Here is a 17611-nt window from a genome sequence, read left to right as displayed (position 1 = left end):
CCCTCTCTCATTCTTTTTGCTAATGCTCTTAATAAAAGAAAACTACGGAAGGATAAAAACTACCAGAATAGACTACTAGGAGATAAGAGGCTAGGACACTTTGTTTCCTCCTAGTTCCCTTCGAAGTTCCCTACATTTTTCCAGAAACCCCCTAATGGCTTTCGAGTGCAAACAAGCCCTCAGTGCGCAGCTGCCCACTCAACATGGTTTGATGCTTGGATAGAGGATACATCAGCATCCGGCTGATAAAACTCCAGCAGAGGACCAGGAATACTTTTCTTATCGCCCTGCAGTCCTCAGCGTGTGTTTCGCCGTCCTGTCCGCCGTGTGCCCAACATGTGAGTATGCCTGTTGTGAAAGAAAGCAGAGAGAAACCGCTGTTGTTTAGCCAGCTGTTTTGGTCAGCGAGGTTAGCTGGCAGCGGCTAGCAGCAGTCAGCTAACGTGAACTTAGCTAGCATGGTGAGAGCAAACAGCAGCGGTGGACTGTTTTGGTGCTAAAATGAAGCTAAATATCCAGAGTTTGGGGCTCTCAGTGATGGGGAGACATGGGAAGTGTTTCAGCTTCTCATAATGAAGCTTTGGTAGTAAAGGTTAACGCTAGCTTGTCTGTAGGGTTTGCTGTGATTTGACATACCGACGCTCAGGCCGAAGAAGCTGTATTGATAACGTCATTTTAACCAAGGTTGCCAGGTCTGTGTGACAAAACCAGCCAAACAGGCACTCAAAAGCAGCACAAAAACCAGCCCTCTACCAGAACTCAAAATATGCCCATATACACTGTTTTAAAAGTCCCAACAACATTAGTATAATTGCAAAATGTATTATAATAGCTACAAAATAACACAAAAAATGTTAAGTGTTACCAAAAGCAGTTTTCCCAACAAAGTTCTTTCACCCAGGTCCTAAAACAAACTAACCTGTTGCTTTGTCTTTTCAGATCTCTTCTTCCTCCATGCCAACCTGAATAACATAAATGTACTGTGTAGTCCAAGCAATACGTTATTGCAACTTAGACACGTTATCATGTTACTTCACTATATTTTAATCATTACTTACAGTAAATACTGACATGTATGCATGTGTGTATGTGCTGATCTGGCTTGGAGTCAGTTTGATAGGATCTGATAGGATTTAATTCAAACTATAACCATATCTTTATTCATAGATATCATCATGTAATTTGCATACAAAATTAACTTCTTCACACTTCAAAAGTAGCCAAATTCTGTGGGAAAACCAAAGACCTGGCAACCCTGATCTTAACTGATACTAGAATATGTTCCAGCCTGAAACTAACATTACAAACTCAAAACATGCAATTTAAATTTAATATCTAAGCAAGGGGTCAGTTTCAGCTGTTGCTAAGCTAACTAGTGCCAAAGAAAAGTGTAAATAACAGTTTAATGTTTACACATTGATAGTCTGACAAAACAATCTGAAGTTGTAACTTATGAAAAACAATATGAGAGCACATTACGTTCTACTTTTCCATTCAGAAATGTTGAAACTGCCATTGTGCAAAGCATTCCTGTGCTCTGCTCTCCTGCTGTGTTTGGCTGTATTGTCCCACCAAATGTTAGCTGACTGGCAACAGAAGAGAAGTTGCTCAACTCATTTATTTGAACACCTGCCTGTGGGAGCAGGAGTTGTGTTTGCCGGGAAGGGTAGTCCAATCTGACTGTCAGTCAATTCAACTGACTTATGCAATTATCTGTACAATAACACCACGGCCTCTCAGTCTATAACAGTCTAATTAAACACATACTCTTTACTCTTTAACCCTGTGTTCAGTCTCAAAAAGAAAATAGCTAGCTTGACGTGCTGTTTTCCTCTCTTGTCTTATACCTATAGACTACAAAATTCATTTCCTTCATCAGTAATTCAACTTTTCTTGTTCCCATTCCATTTTTTTCTTTTGTCTTAAGGTACGTTCACATTGCAAGCAAAAACATTTTTTTTTGATCGTCATACCTGATTTTTTTTTTTTAACTTTTATGTTGCCTAGTTGCCTGAAGAGTCTTAAATGGAGACTCTTGTGGAGAGGTGCTGACAGATGTAGTTAAAGAAACCCATGATATCTTGAAATTCTGGGCAAAATCTGTCTCTGTGAAGCCGGTCACGTCACACTCCCGACTCCGCATTCACACACACCTCCATGCAAAAGTTGTCCTTGTTATCACCTGCTGACATGCAGGCTTCCACTGTACGTCAACCTGTATATGAGACGGTAAATGCTGACTTCGGTTGCCTCCATGTTTACTTTTCTATGACAGTGTGCTTATAATTTGCAACTGTGACCAGTTCACACTGGACACTGAAACTGGCCACATTTAAAATATAATATGAGCAGCCAAACAAAAAATCAGATCTGTGCAGTAAATCTGAAGGACTATAACTATAACTATATCTATAATCAGAAAAATCTAGTTCTAAAATTGTTCAAGTGGATGGAGGAGTCCCGACCACAGCTTTATAGCTGTGGTGTAGACTCCTCCATCTGCTTAAGTCAGAACACTTTAGGAACAGTATTCAGTATTTGTGATCAAAACAGTGATCTGTTTGAATATGAAATGAAATCCCTATCCTCAGTTTTAGTTAAAAGAAGAATAATGACTTAATTACAGAACAAAAGTGAAAAAACCTTTAATAGACCTTTTTATAGCAGCCATGTTGACATGAAATAGTAGGTAAACACAAGTATTATCACTGATACTGATTAAAGTTGTGTTACTCTCAGAGTCAGGGTGCTGCTGTTGTGCATGTTGGCTCATTGGAAAGTCTACACTAAATGTAACAGAGTCTTAATCAGTATCACTGGTAACACCCTACTATTTCATATCAATATGCCTGCTGTGGAAAAGGTCTATGTGCATATGAACTGGTTACTAAGCTCTGTGTCTGTAGTTTGTTGTAAAAGTGTTTCTCTCACGAGCATTAGCAAACTAATCCTCTTCTTATAGCTTCTCAGCGTCATATGAACGTGACCAGCAGCTCTCAGGCCAAACAAGTGTTCAGGAACAGAAGTGGAAAATGAAAGGCAAAGAGCACTGGGTCAGTAGGTTGGACTGAGCCAAAGTATTTGGCTTCAACACAACAATAGTGCAGCAACTGATATGCTGTTGGTGACTGTCCTCCAGTCAGGAGAGTCGCTTCGGCTTTCATCCCAAACAACCCTGTTAAAGTCTACAGCTGTGGTGAACTTAGGAGATGTTTGCTGTTATTTGGCTGAGAGTTTTTACATTGAGTCTTAGAGAAGCGTTCTGTTAATTATGGAAACCAATGTCTGCCAATCTGATTAAAAAAAAAAAAAGTAATTAAGTCATTAGAAGAAACTTTCCTGAAATAACGTCTTAGTATCTCAAAATAATGACTTAGTATCTCAGAATAACAACTTAGTATCTCAGAATAACAACTTAGTATCTCAAAATAATGACTTAGTATCTCAATATACAACTTAGTATCTCAAAATAACCACTTAGTATCTCAAAATACAATTTAGTATCTAAAAATAACAACTTAGTATCTCAATATAACAACTTAGTATCTCAATATAACGACTCAGTATCTGAAAATAGCGACTCAGTATCTCACAATAATGACTCCGTATCTCAAAATAACATCTTAGTATCTCAAAATAATGACTTAGTAGCTCAAAATAGTGACTTAATATCTCAGAATAGCAAATTAGTACCTCAAAAAGTCTTTTGTGGGTATATCTCCCTCCTGTTTGGACTTAAAGTTGCCAGATATTATTACCTAATTACACAGAATAGAAATAAACATTGGGCAAAAAAAACGAGTTTTGCTGCTTTAACATTCTCCAGACAGTTGGATCAGTATGAAAGTAAAGAGAAATGTTGCCATGTCTGCTTCTGTCACTCATCCAGTTTTCTAAAAGATGCTAATACTGTGACAGTGTGGTGTCCAGCTCATGTCAAAACTCGTTCTATTCTTCTATTCTTCACTGTGTTTTTGTTATTGTGCAGTTTCCTGGAAGTGGAGAGTTTTGTACAGGCCTATCAAAAATGTTTTATTCTGAAATGTTTTGTCAGACCAGATGTTGTAGAGCTGCAGATAAAATCAACTGCGATAAATGTCAGTTTCTGTTGATGTACGGCTTTGTGGGAGAAATATTTTTCATCTGCTGAGAAATGCTGCTCCGTGTTTTTCAACGATTTCTCAATGCTTTTCTCTTATCAGAGTTTCTTGGAGGCTGCCAGGTGAGATCAGGGCATTGCTGTCAGAAACAAGGAAACACAAACACAGAGCTCGTCTGAAGAATTTACAGTGAGTATCTGGAACATCAAACCTGAACGCCAATCTGAAATGCATCACAAGCACACAATTACACAAGATCACTGATGATGCTTCATTCAAGTTTTTCCACAATGAGTGAGAGCATCAGAATAATGTACGTTTGAAAATACTTTGTTCTTTTGGCAGTTTACAGCTGTATACTTTCATTTACTTGAATTCTACTGCTGATTTTCAGAAATCAGTGGTGACAAATTATTTTTTAATCATCCCATGCATTTATAATATCACCCCTGAAGCCCTGATTTTCCTCTCCTCTTGTAGATGTATGCATGATTCATAAAAGCCCAGTAGGGGGCAGTCTTATGCTTGCTATTTCTCAGTATCAGCTCAGTAGTCTTACTGTATAGAGGCTTTCCTATGGGAAATCCTGTTGTGTGTTTCATGTTTGATGTGTATAATTGCCTTCATCAACATAAGTTAGCTACAGTCTTAAAATGTACAGCTAAATATGCAGGTGATCATTTGATTTAATTTGATATTATGTTTGTGATGCCTATAGAACACATTGAAGGCATCATACTAATATTAATGCAACTAGTAGCTGTGAGTCCTTTCCACAGTAAAGAAAGGCATCCATGAACCATCAGCATCTTTTATTACTAAAATAATATGCACTATAAAATGTGTAGGACCACTAGAACATTATACCACACGATGTCTGTAACTTGTCTCTTTAAGAAACTTGTTTGTGGACGCCGGCTGCAACCCATGATTGTTTTCATTATCGATCAATCAGTTGATTATGCTTTGACTTAATCGAATCAAGTTGTTTGGTCTATAAAATGTCAAAAAATGGTAAAAAATGTTGATCTGTGTTTCCTAAAAGTTTTCTTCTTTGCCCACAACCCAAAGATATTCAGTCAACTGTCATACAGGACCGAAGAAACCAGAAAATATTCACAACTGAATTTGGACCTTTTCTTTTCTCCTTAAAAAATGACTCAAAACGATGATGAAAATAGTTGGCAATCAAAAATTGATTAATTGTTGCAGCTCTTATTAAGACCAGTATTGGGTAGTGTTACTTTCAAAAGTAACTCAGGTCGTCAAACACATGCCTACATACGAACTGTAAGAGGGCTCAGGCTATTTCTAATGCAGGGTATGTTTTTCAAAATGTGTGCTGTGTCGTTTGCTCCTCTGATGAGACTTTCAAAGCTAAAAAGCCTTTCCACAAGTGCACTGGACGGTTTTGTCGGAGTACTGACTTGGAGAAAGTAATGTCTTTTTTTCCCAAAAAGAGAGTCACAGTATGTATAGTTTGAGGAAGGTTTTGTTCATGGGGACTTTGATCAATACACCCATGTCCAGACCCAACTGCAGATACTCTGTGATTTCAGTTTCCGCTGAGACTAAGGGCTGTGTCTGTCCTCTGTCTCAAACACACACACACACACACACACACACACACACACACAAAAAAAAATCACTCCCAAGTCTCCTGTGCTGACTTGTGCAGGTGGTGGTTGTTCTCACAGTGGTGGAAAACGTAACTAAATAACTGAGTACTAGAATTGCATAACTAACATGTTACATCCCTTTTTACAACTGAAAAGGAATCTGAGTATATCTGACAAATTACTTTACAGCTTGTTGCACCCAACACTGGAGAGGACTAAGAAAGCAGCGGAGCGTTTTGCCCGCCTGATTATGTTTACTTGCTCAGATTTTGTTGATTAAGTCCTCTTTCCTTGCTCTACCATGGATAAGCAGGCTACGTGGTTAAATAGTTCCTTTTCCTTCTGTCTTTATGATCGTGAGTCTGGTTCTCCCTGCCTTTTCTGGGTCTCACTTCCTTCAGTCTGCTCTGTGTTAATTGATGCGGCATCCGTCAAAAATAAACTTGGTGCATATTTGGAGGGGAGTGGAGAGCTGTTTATGGGTCGCGCCAAGGTGCTGTTAGTGGAAGCATCATGTAGAATGACCACTGATCACTCCGGCTGGTGGAAATTGCAGGTAATATCTTAAAATACAAATTAGTATCTCAGAATAATGACTTAGTATTTCAAAATGATGACTCAGAAAATATTTATTAGACTCAAAAACACATTTTATGGCCCAAACTTCCCACTGTATGAACTTTCCCTGTCTTTTGGATGTCATGAAAGTGTTATTACACATATATCAATGACTTATTTTACTGTACTGGTGTAATAATTACCTGAGTATTGTTGACTTTTCTCTGTAATAAGGATGCAGTGTGATTTACTGCTTTTTAAAATACCGTATAAGGAACTCAAGTCTGTTCTTGGAGCAGTTATCTGTTCAATTTCTGCAATTTAAAGAGAAACTGCAATCAAGAACAGAGCCAAGTCTGGCCTCCTGATTTATACAGATAAATGTGTCCCACTCCAAAATCAGCGTCTCTGAATGTGCCATAGTGAACGCATTCATTTACTTTTAACTCGGTCCTCTTCGCTCTTTTCACTTTCCTCCCTCCTCGTCAACGATCACCGTCTCTGTCAGCTTGTTGTATCTACACCCACACTGTCTCCCCCCCCGTCCTAAATGTCTCCCAATCCCTCCATCCTGGCCTCTCAGCCCTTATGAACAACTGGCCCGGACAGCTGGCTTTAACAGCTGCTTGCCATCTCATTTTTGGCCTTTCTCCATCTGGGCAAGTTTTTCCACAGAGTTGTCTTTTTGTAAGCCAGCATTTCTGTTTCTAAATCAGTCTTCCTGCTATCTTGGTGTCACCATTCAGCAAAAAGGACGCTGAAACCAAAATCCAGAGTTTTATATTTGACATTGGAAGCATTTCTGATGCCTCCATTTGCTCTTGTAGTCTCAGTTTGTCTGATGCTGTCAGTTGAATCCTCTTTAGACAAAGCTATCAATTGCATCTTTGGATTTTGCCAGGAACAGTCAACAAAATTGCTGTTTTCCGCAGCAGCATCTGCTGTGTTATCAGTCTTTCTTTGTTTTGTTTTGTTTTTTTTTTTTGCTCCATTTACCACCATTACCTTTAGCTGAGGACACCAGCATTCATCTCCATTGCCTCAGAATGAATCCCATGTGTCATCTGTACGATAATGGCCTGGTCTGAATCGTCTTTTGTCCATCTGCTGATAATATGCTGTAATCTCCTCCGATTGTACTCGTTGGCATTTAGTTGAGGGAAATATTCCTTGAGCACTGGCAGTAAAGGAAAGTGAGGCAAGGCACGAACAGTCTGAAAAGTTTTTTTTTGTTTTGTTTTTTTTGTTGGAAAAAGAGGCAAGAAATGGTAGATCTGTCTGTCTGCACCTGCATTTTTAGCCTCAGGACGTCAGATATCGATATCATCAGCCTCATAATGAACAAATTATTAATATAAACATCTCAGTTGGGATGCCGTGGAAATTGTAAATGCAAATACTTTACTCCTTTACTCCAAAAACAAGATATTTATTAGTCATACTGATAAGTGTCATACTATTTTGTAAATATTCACTCACTCTAAATTAGACACCTGCAACATGTTCCAGAAAAGTTGTGACATTAGCATGTTTACCACTGTGATACACCAGCTTTTCTTTTAAAAACACTCAGTAAGCTTTTAAGCACTGACAACACTAAATGTTGAAGTTTTTAAAAGTGAAATTATTTCTTATTCTCACTTGATATATGACTTCAGTGACTCAACAGTCAGTCCATCGTGGTATTTTGTGCTTCATAATGCACCACACATCATTAATGACAGACCAGTCTAATACCTGAACTCTTTTACTACAAAGCCACACTCTTGTAACACATTCAGAACGTGTCACAGCATTGTCTTGCTGAAATAAGCAGGGACAACCCTAAAGATGTTGTCTGGATTGCAGCATACGCTGCTCCAAACCCTGTATGAACCTTTCAGCATTAATAGATGTGCAAGATACCCATGATGCCATGGAAACTAACACACCTCCATAATATCACAGTTGCTGGCTTTGTTGATGTCCATGATTTCCAAAAACAATCTGAAATGTGGCCTCGTCAAACCACAACACAGTTTCCCCCTAGTAGTAATTTCCTTTATACAATCATGTCGGTTTTTAACACAGTGCTTCCTGAGGGGTCAAAGGTCACAGGCATTCAGTGTTGATTTTTGCATTGTAGATGGTGAAATCCCTAAATTCCTTATATGTTGACAAGCGTGGTTCCTTAACTGTTGGACTATTTGCCCGCACCGTTTTTCACAAAGCCTTATGAGGATGCCTCTGTCATATTCATTCACCTCTTATTAATTAACTTATTTACATGTCAAATGTTTACCTGTCAAAATGTGTTTTTTTTTTTTGAGAATTCCACAGCTTTCTTTCCCAGTCATTTATTGCCTCGGTCAAAACTTTTTTGAAATGTGTTGCAGCCATTAAAAATTCAGAATGAGTGTATATTTACAAAGTCAATAGAGTTTATCAGTTTGAACCTGAAATATCTTGTCTTTGTACTGTAATCTATTGAATATAGTTTAGAAAGTATTTGCAGCTCACCGCATTCTGTTTTAATTTACGGACAGTGTCCAAACCTTTTTGTAATCTGACACAGTAGTGTAACCAAAATACATTTGTCTCCATTTCAATCTAAAACAACAGTAATAAAAATGATTCTCAGTGATCAAACCTACTTCAGCTTTATATAAAACTGCCTCAAAGTGGTGCAGGTAGTTGTGGGATTGAGGCTTTAAATGACCTGCTGACCTGACTGACCTTTTGTCCTGGTGCTAATGTGCAGTTGTTGCTATTGTAATTCATCTAGCCTCTCTATGAGCTGTATCCTGTGTGTTTTTCTCCTCGGGGTGGCACGGGGGTAATTGGCCCGGGAGTTGGTTGCCACCAGAGGCATGATTGCACACTTGCTGTCTATAATTCAAACTGATGCACTCCGTTCTTTGATGTCGAGCAGGAGGACGGAGACACTGGTGGATCTTGTGGACCCCCGTGGCACCGGCATGCCTAATCTTCTGTCTGTGTTTCTGGAGACTTCAAACTGCTACACAGTATGGATTTGTGTCTTTTGGTGCTGACAGGCCGGCTGGCTGGATCCACAGATGATTTCTGAAAGAGAGATGTTCTCCCAGCTCTGATGAGACAAAGCCTTTCACCATCAGGCCTGTCAGGGATGTGGATTTAGATTAGTCTGAGATAAATATTTTGCTTTCAGTGCGGATGAAATTCAACCTAGGACTCAAATTTCAAAGTTTTACGCTTTTTACTGGAGAAGAGAACAGTCTAGTCTGTGAGAAGATCCTTCAGACTGTCAACCTGTTCACTGTTTAAGTCCATAATTTAAACCTGCAGTAGACCCGCTGATTCTTCTTGGGGGCAGTGGAAAGAAGTTGTGAACGCAAGATTGTCATAGAATCACTTTCAAAGTTGATGTGGCAAACAGCTGTTTATTCAAATGTGTTTTTCTGGCCAGGTGGCAGATTTTAGTCCAATACTCTTCTCTTTTAGCTCCATTTTTGGTCTCTACCAACTCTTCACCAGCTTGAAGGCCATTTTCCATCACATAAACTCTGGTTCTCGAACTGGTTCCGTTCAAGATTCTTGGAACGTCGGTGTATCTAGCAAACCATCCCTCACCTCCACCAGTTTTGAGTGGAAACATTGTAATCAAGGATGCACCATCCACAGAAGGTGTTGCACAGGAAGTAGGAAGTAGGAAATAGGAAGCTATTTTTTCGGGTTCTGACCCAGTGTATTTTAGCTTGTGAAACAGCACCTCGCGCTGCGTTTGATTGTAATTTTAGATGCTCACGCAACTTAAAAATGCACTTAAAATAAAAATGTAACCTGTAAATGATGAAATAATGATGTAATACATCCAATTCATGAGAAATAACACACAAACTTTCTGGTATTGCAATTTGAATTCAATGCAGCTGGTTTTCTTTTGAATTAGGGCCATGTGATAGAGACAAAATCAAATATAAGTGGGTAACGTCAACAATAGAACATCTAGAACAGTCTGGTAAGTCCTTTAAAACCAAGAAAAAACAACATTCATCGCATATTACGATATTGCAAAACCCAAAATATAAGATGACTCAAATCTTCTAGTTATTAAATAAACATCTTATAAATAGCTGCACTTTGTGTGACCTCACAAGTTTCTTAAAACCCGGGAAGTGAGGAGGACAAATACAGGAATGACTAAGAGGAACAAATATGGTGTATAAAGTGAGTTTCACATCGTCTTTGAACTAAAAATGGACGTTCTTTTCTAAGCTGAATCACCGGATGACTTTCTAAAATAGTTGTGACTACTGACTGCTGATGCTAGATTTATTTAACCAACTTCCTCTATTACGCACACACACACACACACACACACACACACACAGGGATTGTAAGTTAAAGGGAAATGAGAGGAAATTCAGCATGCGTGCCCCAGCTGCCACCATCTATTTTTTTATCTCCTCTGATAAGAATTATTCCAGCCACAGGTTTCCTCCAGTCCTTTCTTTCTTTTCTAATCAACAGCCATTCATTCCAATCGTGCTTAGTGGCATGGCTCCAGGAGTGGCAACACTGGGCTGTAGGTCGACCTGTGTACCGCTTTGGTTCAGACTGTTCAGGGGAGACTCAGGGAATGGACATGAAAAAATATCACAGAATAGCCTATATTAATGTGATTTGGTTGAAGGGAGAGTCCGAAACTAATAAATACCTTTACACAGACCTTTTTTTGTGATTTTGGTGTAGTTTAAAGTTATGCAAAACAACAATATTAGGCTATCTTACCTCTATTCTTGAGTTTCCATGAGATTGATCATCGTTCCATGCTTTGTCAGCCCAAAGTCTCAGACTTCGAAAACCCCTGATTTACTGGATGTAGACCAGAAGAGCCTATGTACATATTTTCCCAGGAAAAGTTGCATTAGTCAGTTGAAAAGAAGCATCACTAGATTTTTCTTTAGATTAGGGTATTTATGATGTTTTATTTTGTGGTTGTCGCGGTAAAAACCCTACCGCTTCTGTCCACAGGGGCCTCCAAAATCAACACAATATGAAAGTTCCTTGCACTTGCTTTAACTATTTGATGCACTGCCATGGGATTTCGTACAGATATCCAGGATTTTAGACAGCAGAGACAAAAAAATAGGCTACCAGAGAGATGATTGCTAAACATTTTAGTGATCCCCTGCCTCTTCCTCTAGCAGCAGCCACAGGTCAAAGTTTTCGCTCATTGCATGGAATATCTCAACGTCTACCAGATGGATTCACACAACACTTTAGTGATCCCCTTTCCTCCAGAACCGCCATGAGGTTGACATTAGATTCTGAGTGAAATGTCTCAGTATTAGATGGATTGCCATGAAATTTGGCACATGCATTTATGTCTCCCTCAGGATGAATTGTAATAACTTTGGTCATCCCTTGACCTCCCATCTAGCGCCATCGTCAGAGCAAATTTTAATTTTACTAGTGCTTTGGTACATGAACAGAAACTACTGCAAAACTAATGATATTCCCATCAGCCTCAGCTGTACTTTGTATTAGCTAATGTTAGCATGCTTAGCTTAACATTAGGGGTGGGAAAAAAATGTTCTCTTAAGTGTTGTAATTCTTTTTTCCCCAATTCCTGAAATTTTTGATTGTAGAATCTTTTTTTTTTTTTTTTTTTTTTAGAAATTAGTAGTGCTTAGTAGCTCAATTCTTACATGTAATGGGAACTCCCATTAATGTGCTAATGGAAATTAGCATAGTGATTACAGTATCATAACATACAAATCCACTCTGGCCTCAACACTCCACACTGGCCTGCTACAGCAACCTCAAAGGCTCAAAACTCAAATTCCCCATGCATTTAAAGACACACACATCTTATTTCATTTACTATTTTCTCATGGGACTAGCTTGCTGAGCAGGAACAGCTTACGGTTTTATATGCAGCACAGAAATGATGTTGCTGAAAAAAACAAACCAAAACACAAAAATACTGACTGCCACGTGTTGTTTCTTGCTTCATGTTGCTGGCTTCCATTGATGCTTTGTCAGTGGTACTCTGAGCACACCAAAGTCTTATTTTGGTCGCGTTTCTTCCTGTGCTTTACTGAATTTTGCTAATCAGTTATGATGAGATAAGATATGTTAGAAGCTGCTCAGGTATTCAGGCAAACTTAATGCACAGGCCAGATCCCTCTAATAACTTCTTGATTACAGCCCTTCTTTGATTGTAGCTGGACTTAAGACTTGGGTGTGTCTGTGGCATGCGGATGATCCCGCCAGGCAAACTTGAGCCTCAGCAGACCTCGGCATGGATCCTATCATGGCATCTCGCAGACCATCCATCACATCAGCTTCTATCTCAGAGTCTTTATGGACCTTGTAATTGAAAGCAGGCTGGCTGATAGGCCCTTTTCCTTTTGGTTCCCGGGCTTTAGATTAAAGAAATCAATAGCGCCTGGTGCTCCTTAAAAAGCATATGTGAAATATTACAGACTCTGGCCAGTACACTCTGCTTTGAGCTATTTGACCTGGAGAGGGCCCTGTGTGGGAAGAAGTGCTCTGAGAAACTACCCCTGTTTCTGTGTTTTGCATCACGTGGGCCCGGAGTCTGGCCATATCACTGCCTGCACCACAGCTGTCACTGTTTGTATATTTGATATACTGACGGATGCCGAAAAGGAACAGGTGTTGCGTATTAGTGCCACTATTTTATTCTACCCCCCTCTGGAAAAAAAAAAGTTGACTGTGGTCGACAGAGTTGTCAGAGTGTATCATTGTAATATATAGTGATCTGACTTTTCAACTGAGCTTTGCTACAAAGCATTGCCTTCACAGCTTTCCTGAGGAAAAGGAAGGGGCACAGAAAGGGAATGTGAATTAACATGCTTCAGGTGGACTGACCCCAGTGACACATCAGAAAGACGGGAATGTCTTTGAACATCAACCTTTTTCCGTCCCGCTGTCTGTTCTCAGTGAGTCCTGTCGGTCTGTGTGTGTGTAGAAACATCAACCACAGATGGAAACTTCTCCATAATTGTTTTTGACATTTATATCCTATATCTTTGTCAGAAATGGATATTATTCCACTATCCTAGCTCATTATTTTTTGATTTCTAGACTGATTTTCTTTTTTTTTTTGCATTGCCATCTTTAGCCTATGTGTTGTCGCTGTAATAAAATTCAATACTTATTTGAACTGCACATAAATCACATCTGCCCAAACCGCAGGTTTACATTGCGGACAACCTGACTGTAGGATTTTTGAGTCTACTTGTGCTTTCCTAACCTACTGCCAGTGGCTTAAACAAATAGATATTTAGTCATGGGCCATCACTCACATATCAGCCTGTATTTTCTACTTAATAATTTATGCCTTGATTTTTCTGAGTGGACACATTTTTAATCCCTCGCCATGCAAAACACCATTTGGCTTCCCTCACCTCATCAGTCTTGGTTTGTGTTTGAGAGAAACAGAGTGTAAGCGAGCGAGTTGCTTCACTGCATCTTTCCTCGGTTGTTTAGCTCTTCAGACAAATCCCCAAGGACAGGGCCCTGGTTCCCCCTGCAGAGAACAGCCTCATTAGGATTTGTTGCACAAACTGGAGAATGTTGACTAGCTGAGGGAGCAACAAGGCCTTCCCTCCTAGGGACACATGTTCCTTGCTGAGGCCTGACCCTGGAGCTCTGGGCCTTGTCGAATCATATTTGGCTCATATGCCTCCCAGTCAGGGGCTCAGTTACCCCTGAACCAACCTTATTCTTCCACACTGAGGCCTGTATGCAAAACGGAGCTTAAGGTTTTAATAAATGGACAGCTTGTTGAGGCAACACAGAGGGCTGATGTTGCCATCACGAGGTATGGAGTTCGGTGAATATCACACCCTGTACTGTTACTCTTAGGCTGCTAATTTAGTGAATCGATGCTTAGAGAGCAAACTGCATTCAAGCGTGAAATGCAGTGTGCAGAGAGTCAAGTGGCACACTTTATGTATTTGTGTGGATCGGCGGGATCCATACAATAGCAACATTTGCTAATTTAAAGATAAATGCAATATTGTAGAACAAACTTACAATTAAAGTGGTTTCTTGTTTTCCAAAGTAAGTCACAGTTTTATAATTAAGCCTAATGGACGCCTCTGCTTGCTTGTTGCTTGCTTAAACATACAACAATATTTTCTTGCCATCTTCTTATCACACACCTGTGCCTATTAATGGAGACGGATCTGTGATGATTGTGCTGTTTTTAAAGAAACTGTGATGCCTTGTATTTCTTTTGAAAAACTCGTACTCATTCACATGTAATTGTTTATTAAGTAAGGGTTTGACATTAATCTGTGACCACCTCCTTGGCCAACAAGTTTTATCCCCAAACTGCAAGCCTTTGCCAACACAACACACTCCTTTCAGTTCAACATTCTACAAAAACAGTGAATCGCAGGAGTTGCTGGCTGGCTACCAATATTTCAGAGCTACTGAAGTATAGGTTTACTAAGCCTACACAAACTGCTAATTTGATCTGAACCAAAAACACAAGCAAACTAAACAACAGGGGTCCAAGAATTGAGCCTTGTGGCACTCCTATTTTGCAATTCATTATTTATATGAACAACCAAATACATTAGGTCTTACCCAATTTAATGTATCAGTTGAAAGCTGGAATTTACATGACTTTGGTAAAAGTTTTTGGTGACTCACTGTATCTAATGCTTTATGTAGGTACCACCCCTCCTTTATCTAATTTCGTCCTGATTACTTCTAACTAGCAACATACAGTCTCAGTAATTATTCCTAAACCCAAACTGCATGGGCTACATTGAATAGCTCGTTACTGGTGGATTGTAAATGTCTAAGTCACATCAAGATGCACCTTTGTAAGACAGAGGTAAAGCTGTCCAATTACTCAGACAAGCCACCCAATCTACTTTATGGTGGGCCTTTCTGTTTATCACGTCTCTCAACTGTCTGAGCCTGACACTGACAGTCAGGAATCTGACTAAAAGGGCTGGATAGTTGATTAACTGGCAGTGTCACCTTCACCTTGGATTAGCAAATGGACAGGAAAAAAGTGACACAGAGGGTTACCGTAAACAGTGTTATGGAAGAAATTCAGTTGTTGCGCATTAGTGTGTCATGCATAATTAGAGAACAAAGGAACAGAGGTCTTGATTGTCCATTTCAGCACTGTTGAATCATTACCTTCTCTGCCAGCTCTGTTTTTCTGTCTCTTGTCCTTTTCTGTCTGTCTTTCACTTCGCCTCCCACCTCCTTCCTGTTTCTCACCATACAGAGAGGATATAGCAAAGGTGCTCTGAAGTCTTGCTCTCTGTCAGCCCATTAGTGTTGAATGGTTGAAAGGGTTCGCCCCCATAGGAACCGGAGCGAGCCAATGTTGAGTAATGCTGGACATATGGAATATGTAACTGGCCACTGGATCTCACACGCTCTCAGTACCTAGCCTTTGATTTCCTTTGTCTCAGTCACTTAATGTATAGTTGGTCTTTTTTCCCTCCAAAAAGGATCAAGTTAAAAACATAAAACTAGATTTTGTAAGGCACATCCTATTATGTTGTCTCTCTTGATTTATTGATGAAGGAAGTCATTTCTTGATGGATTTTCATACGGTTACATCTTATGGAAAACACTGGTCAAAGGAGATACTAGAGCTACTACTATTAATCGAATCATCAATTATTAATCGACCTTTCGATTTCAGCTTCTTAAATATGATTTTTTTTGTTTCTTTACTCGTTTCTGACAGTAAAGTGAACATCTTTGGGTTGTAGACAAAACAAGACGTGAGGACGTCAGCTTGAGCTTTGGGAAACACTGATCTGTATTTTTCACCATTTTCTGACATTTTATAGGCAAACTGTAATTAATCGATTAATCAAGAAAATAATCAACGGATTAATCAACTATGAAAATAATCGTTAGTTGCAGCCCTAGAGACAACACACACGTAAGTAACAATAACTCTGTGACAAAAATCAAATGGACTGTGGCATTATTTGTGACCAAACAAATCACTACTTCTTCTTTTCGAAGATTGGTCGACTACATGATTAAATGTTGCCACCTGCACTAGTTGGCACCAGCTGGTCAGTTAAACTATTTATCGGTATTTTATTTATGAACAACACCAGTTAACTGTCTGTCTCTACGATGTTATGCAGCCGCCTGCCGCTGGTCGAGGCTGCGGTTCCATCAGATGGATGCCCCTCTCACTGTAAGCACACATGCCCCGATAGTCAGGGCAACCCCATATATTTTTATCAGCAAAGTTGGAGAGATGACAGCTCGTAAAACCAGTGCGGTTCAGCAGTGTTTTAATCTAGAAAACGGAAGTAACGTTGAATGTAGACTGTGACAGAATAAACTAATATATAACCACTCGACTGGAATAACGTGACCACATTCAGCATAGAAACGGACATTAACCTGCAAGCAGAGCAGACTGCTGCTGCTAGCCACACTGTGTAGCAGTCTGGCAGCTAACGTCCGCTCTGGGTTGTTTAACATTATCAATTATTTAATTGTGCTCAAGTTTAACTGTGTTTTGAGTGTTTATTTACTCAGACTAGTCGACTAGTTTAAATTAAATTTTCGGTTATTCGATGGGGAAATTAGTTGGCGGGAACGTCCCTAGTTTCTAATGCAGTATGCTTTGCACTACAGTTCACTAGCAAGTTGTATTGAACTGATCTGTCACAAAAATATTAAAGAAATTAAAATGTGGCACGAGTTAGACTCTTGTGACAGGATAATATTCAGCACATCATCCCATAATGACGGCTCACATCGTGCACCATTGACCTTCTCTAAGCTGATGGGCAGGACAAGTCCAAATTCCCCTAATTATTTACACCAAATTGCACCACACAGTTTAATCATTACTGACAAGCCGACTGTGCCAGCCTGCCCTCTTAGTAGATGCAGTTCACCTCATGGCAAGTCACCAAGATATTAAACCATTGCAGGTGAAGGAAAAGAAAAGTGTGTGTGACTAATCTGTGTATCATCCTGCGTTGCCACCCATACTGGCAAACGCTGAAGGAAAGAAATGTTTGAAAATCAGGAATTTAAAAGATCAGACAGTCCCCCGTGCCCTTTCAACTTACTGGGCCCACAGGCAGTATGACATAGTGTTTTGGAAAACTGCACAACTGATATTTTGACACTTTTATTCTTCTGAAAGTCTTTCTGTTCTGAAAATGTCACTTCCCGACTGACCTTCCCAACTGAAACTTTTGTCATTAGTCAGTCTCCTCACACAATGTCTGCATTATGTGACTGAACCCTTTGCTCCGAGCCCCTTAGTTCAATTTTCTGACACTGCAGAGACCCATAATACCTGAGAATGTGCCCTGCGACAGA

General features: G+C 39.6%; 1 protein-coding gene across 1 annotated transcript in view; it reads left to right on the top strand.

Annotated features, from left to right (window-relative positions):
* Positions 1 to 183: 183 nt before the first annotated feature.
* Positions 184 to 17611, top strand: part of disp1 (dispatched homolog 1 (Drosophila)) — a 112425-nt gene continuing 94997 nt past the window's right edge. Inside the window, exons 1-2 of the mRNA XM_084737701.1 lie at positions 184 to 338; positions 4203 to 4289. The gene's annotated coding sequence lies outside the window, so the exon portion shown is untranslated. The remainder of the gene's footprint in view (positions 339 to 4202; positions 4290 to 17611) is intronic.

The sequence above is a fragment of the Lutjanus erythropterus genome, chromosome 15 (assembly GCF_056507025.1).
Source record: "Lutjanus erythropterus isolate fLutEry1 chromosome 15, fLutEry1.hap2, whole genome shotgun sequence".
NCBI classification, from domain to species: Eukaryota; Metazoa; Chordata; class Actinopteri; order Lutjaniformes; family Lutjanidae; genus Lutjanus; species Lutjanus erythropterus.
The sequence above is the reverse complement of the archived record's forward strand: the minus strand, read 5'-3'. Positions and strand labels throughout refer to the sequence as shown.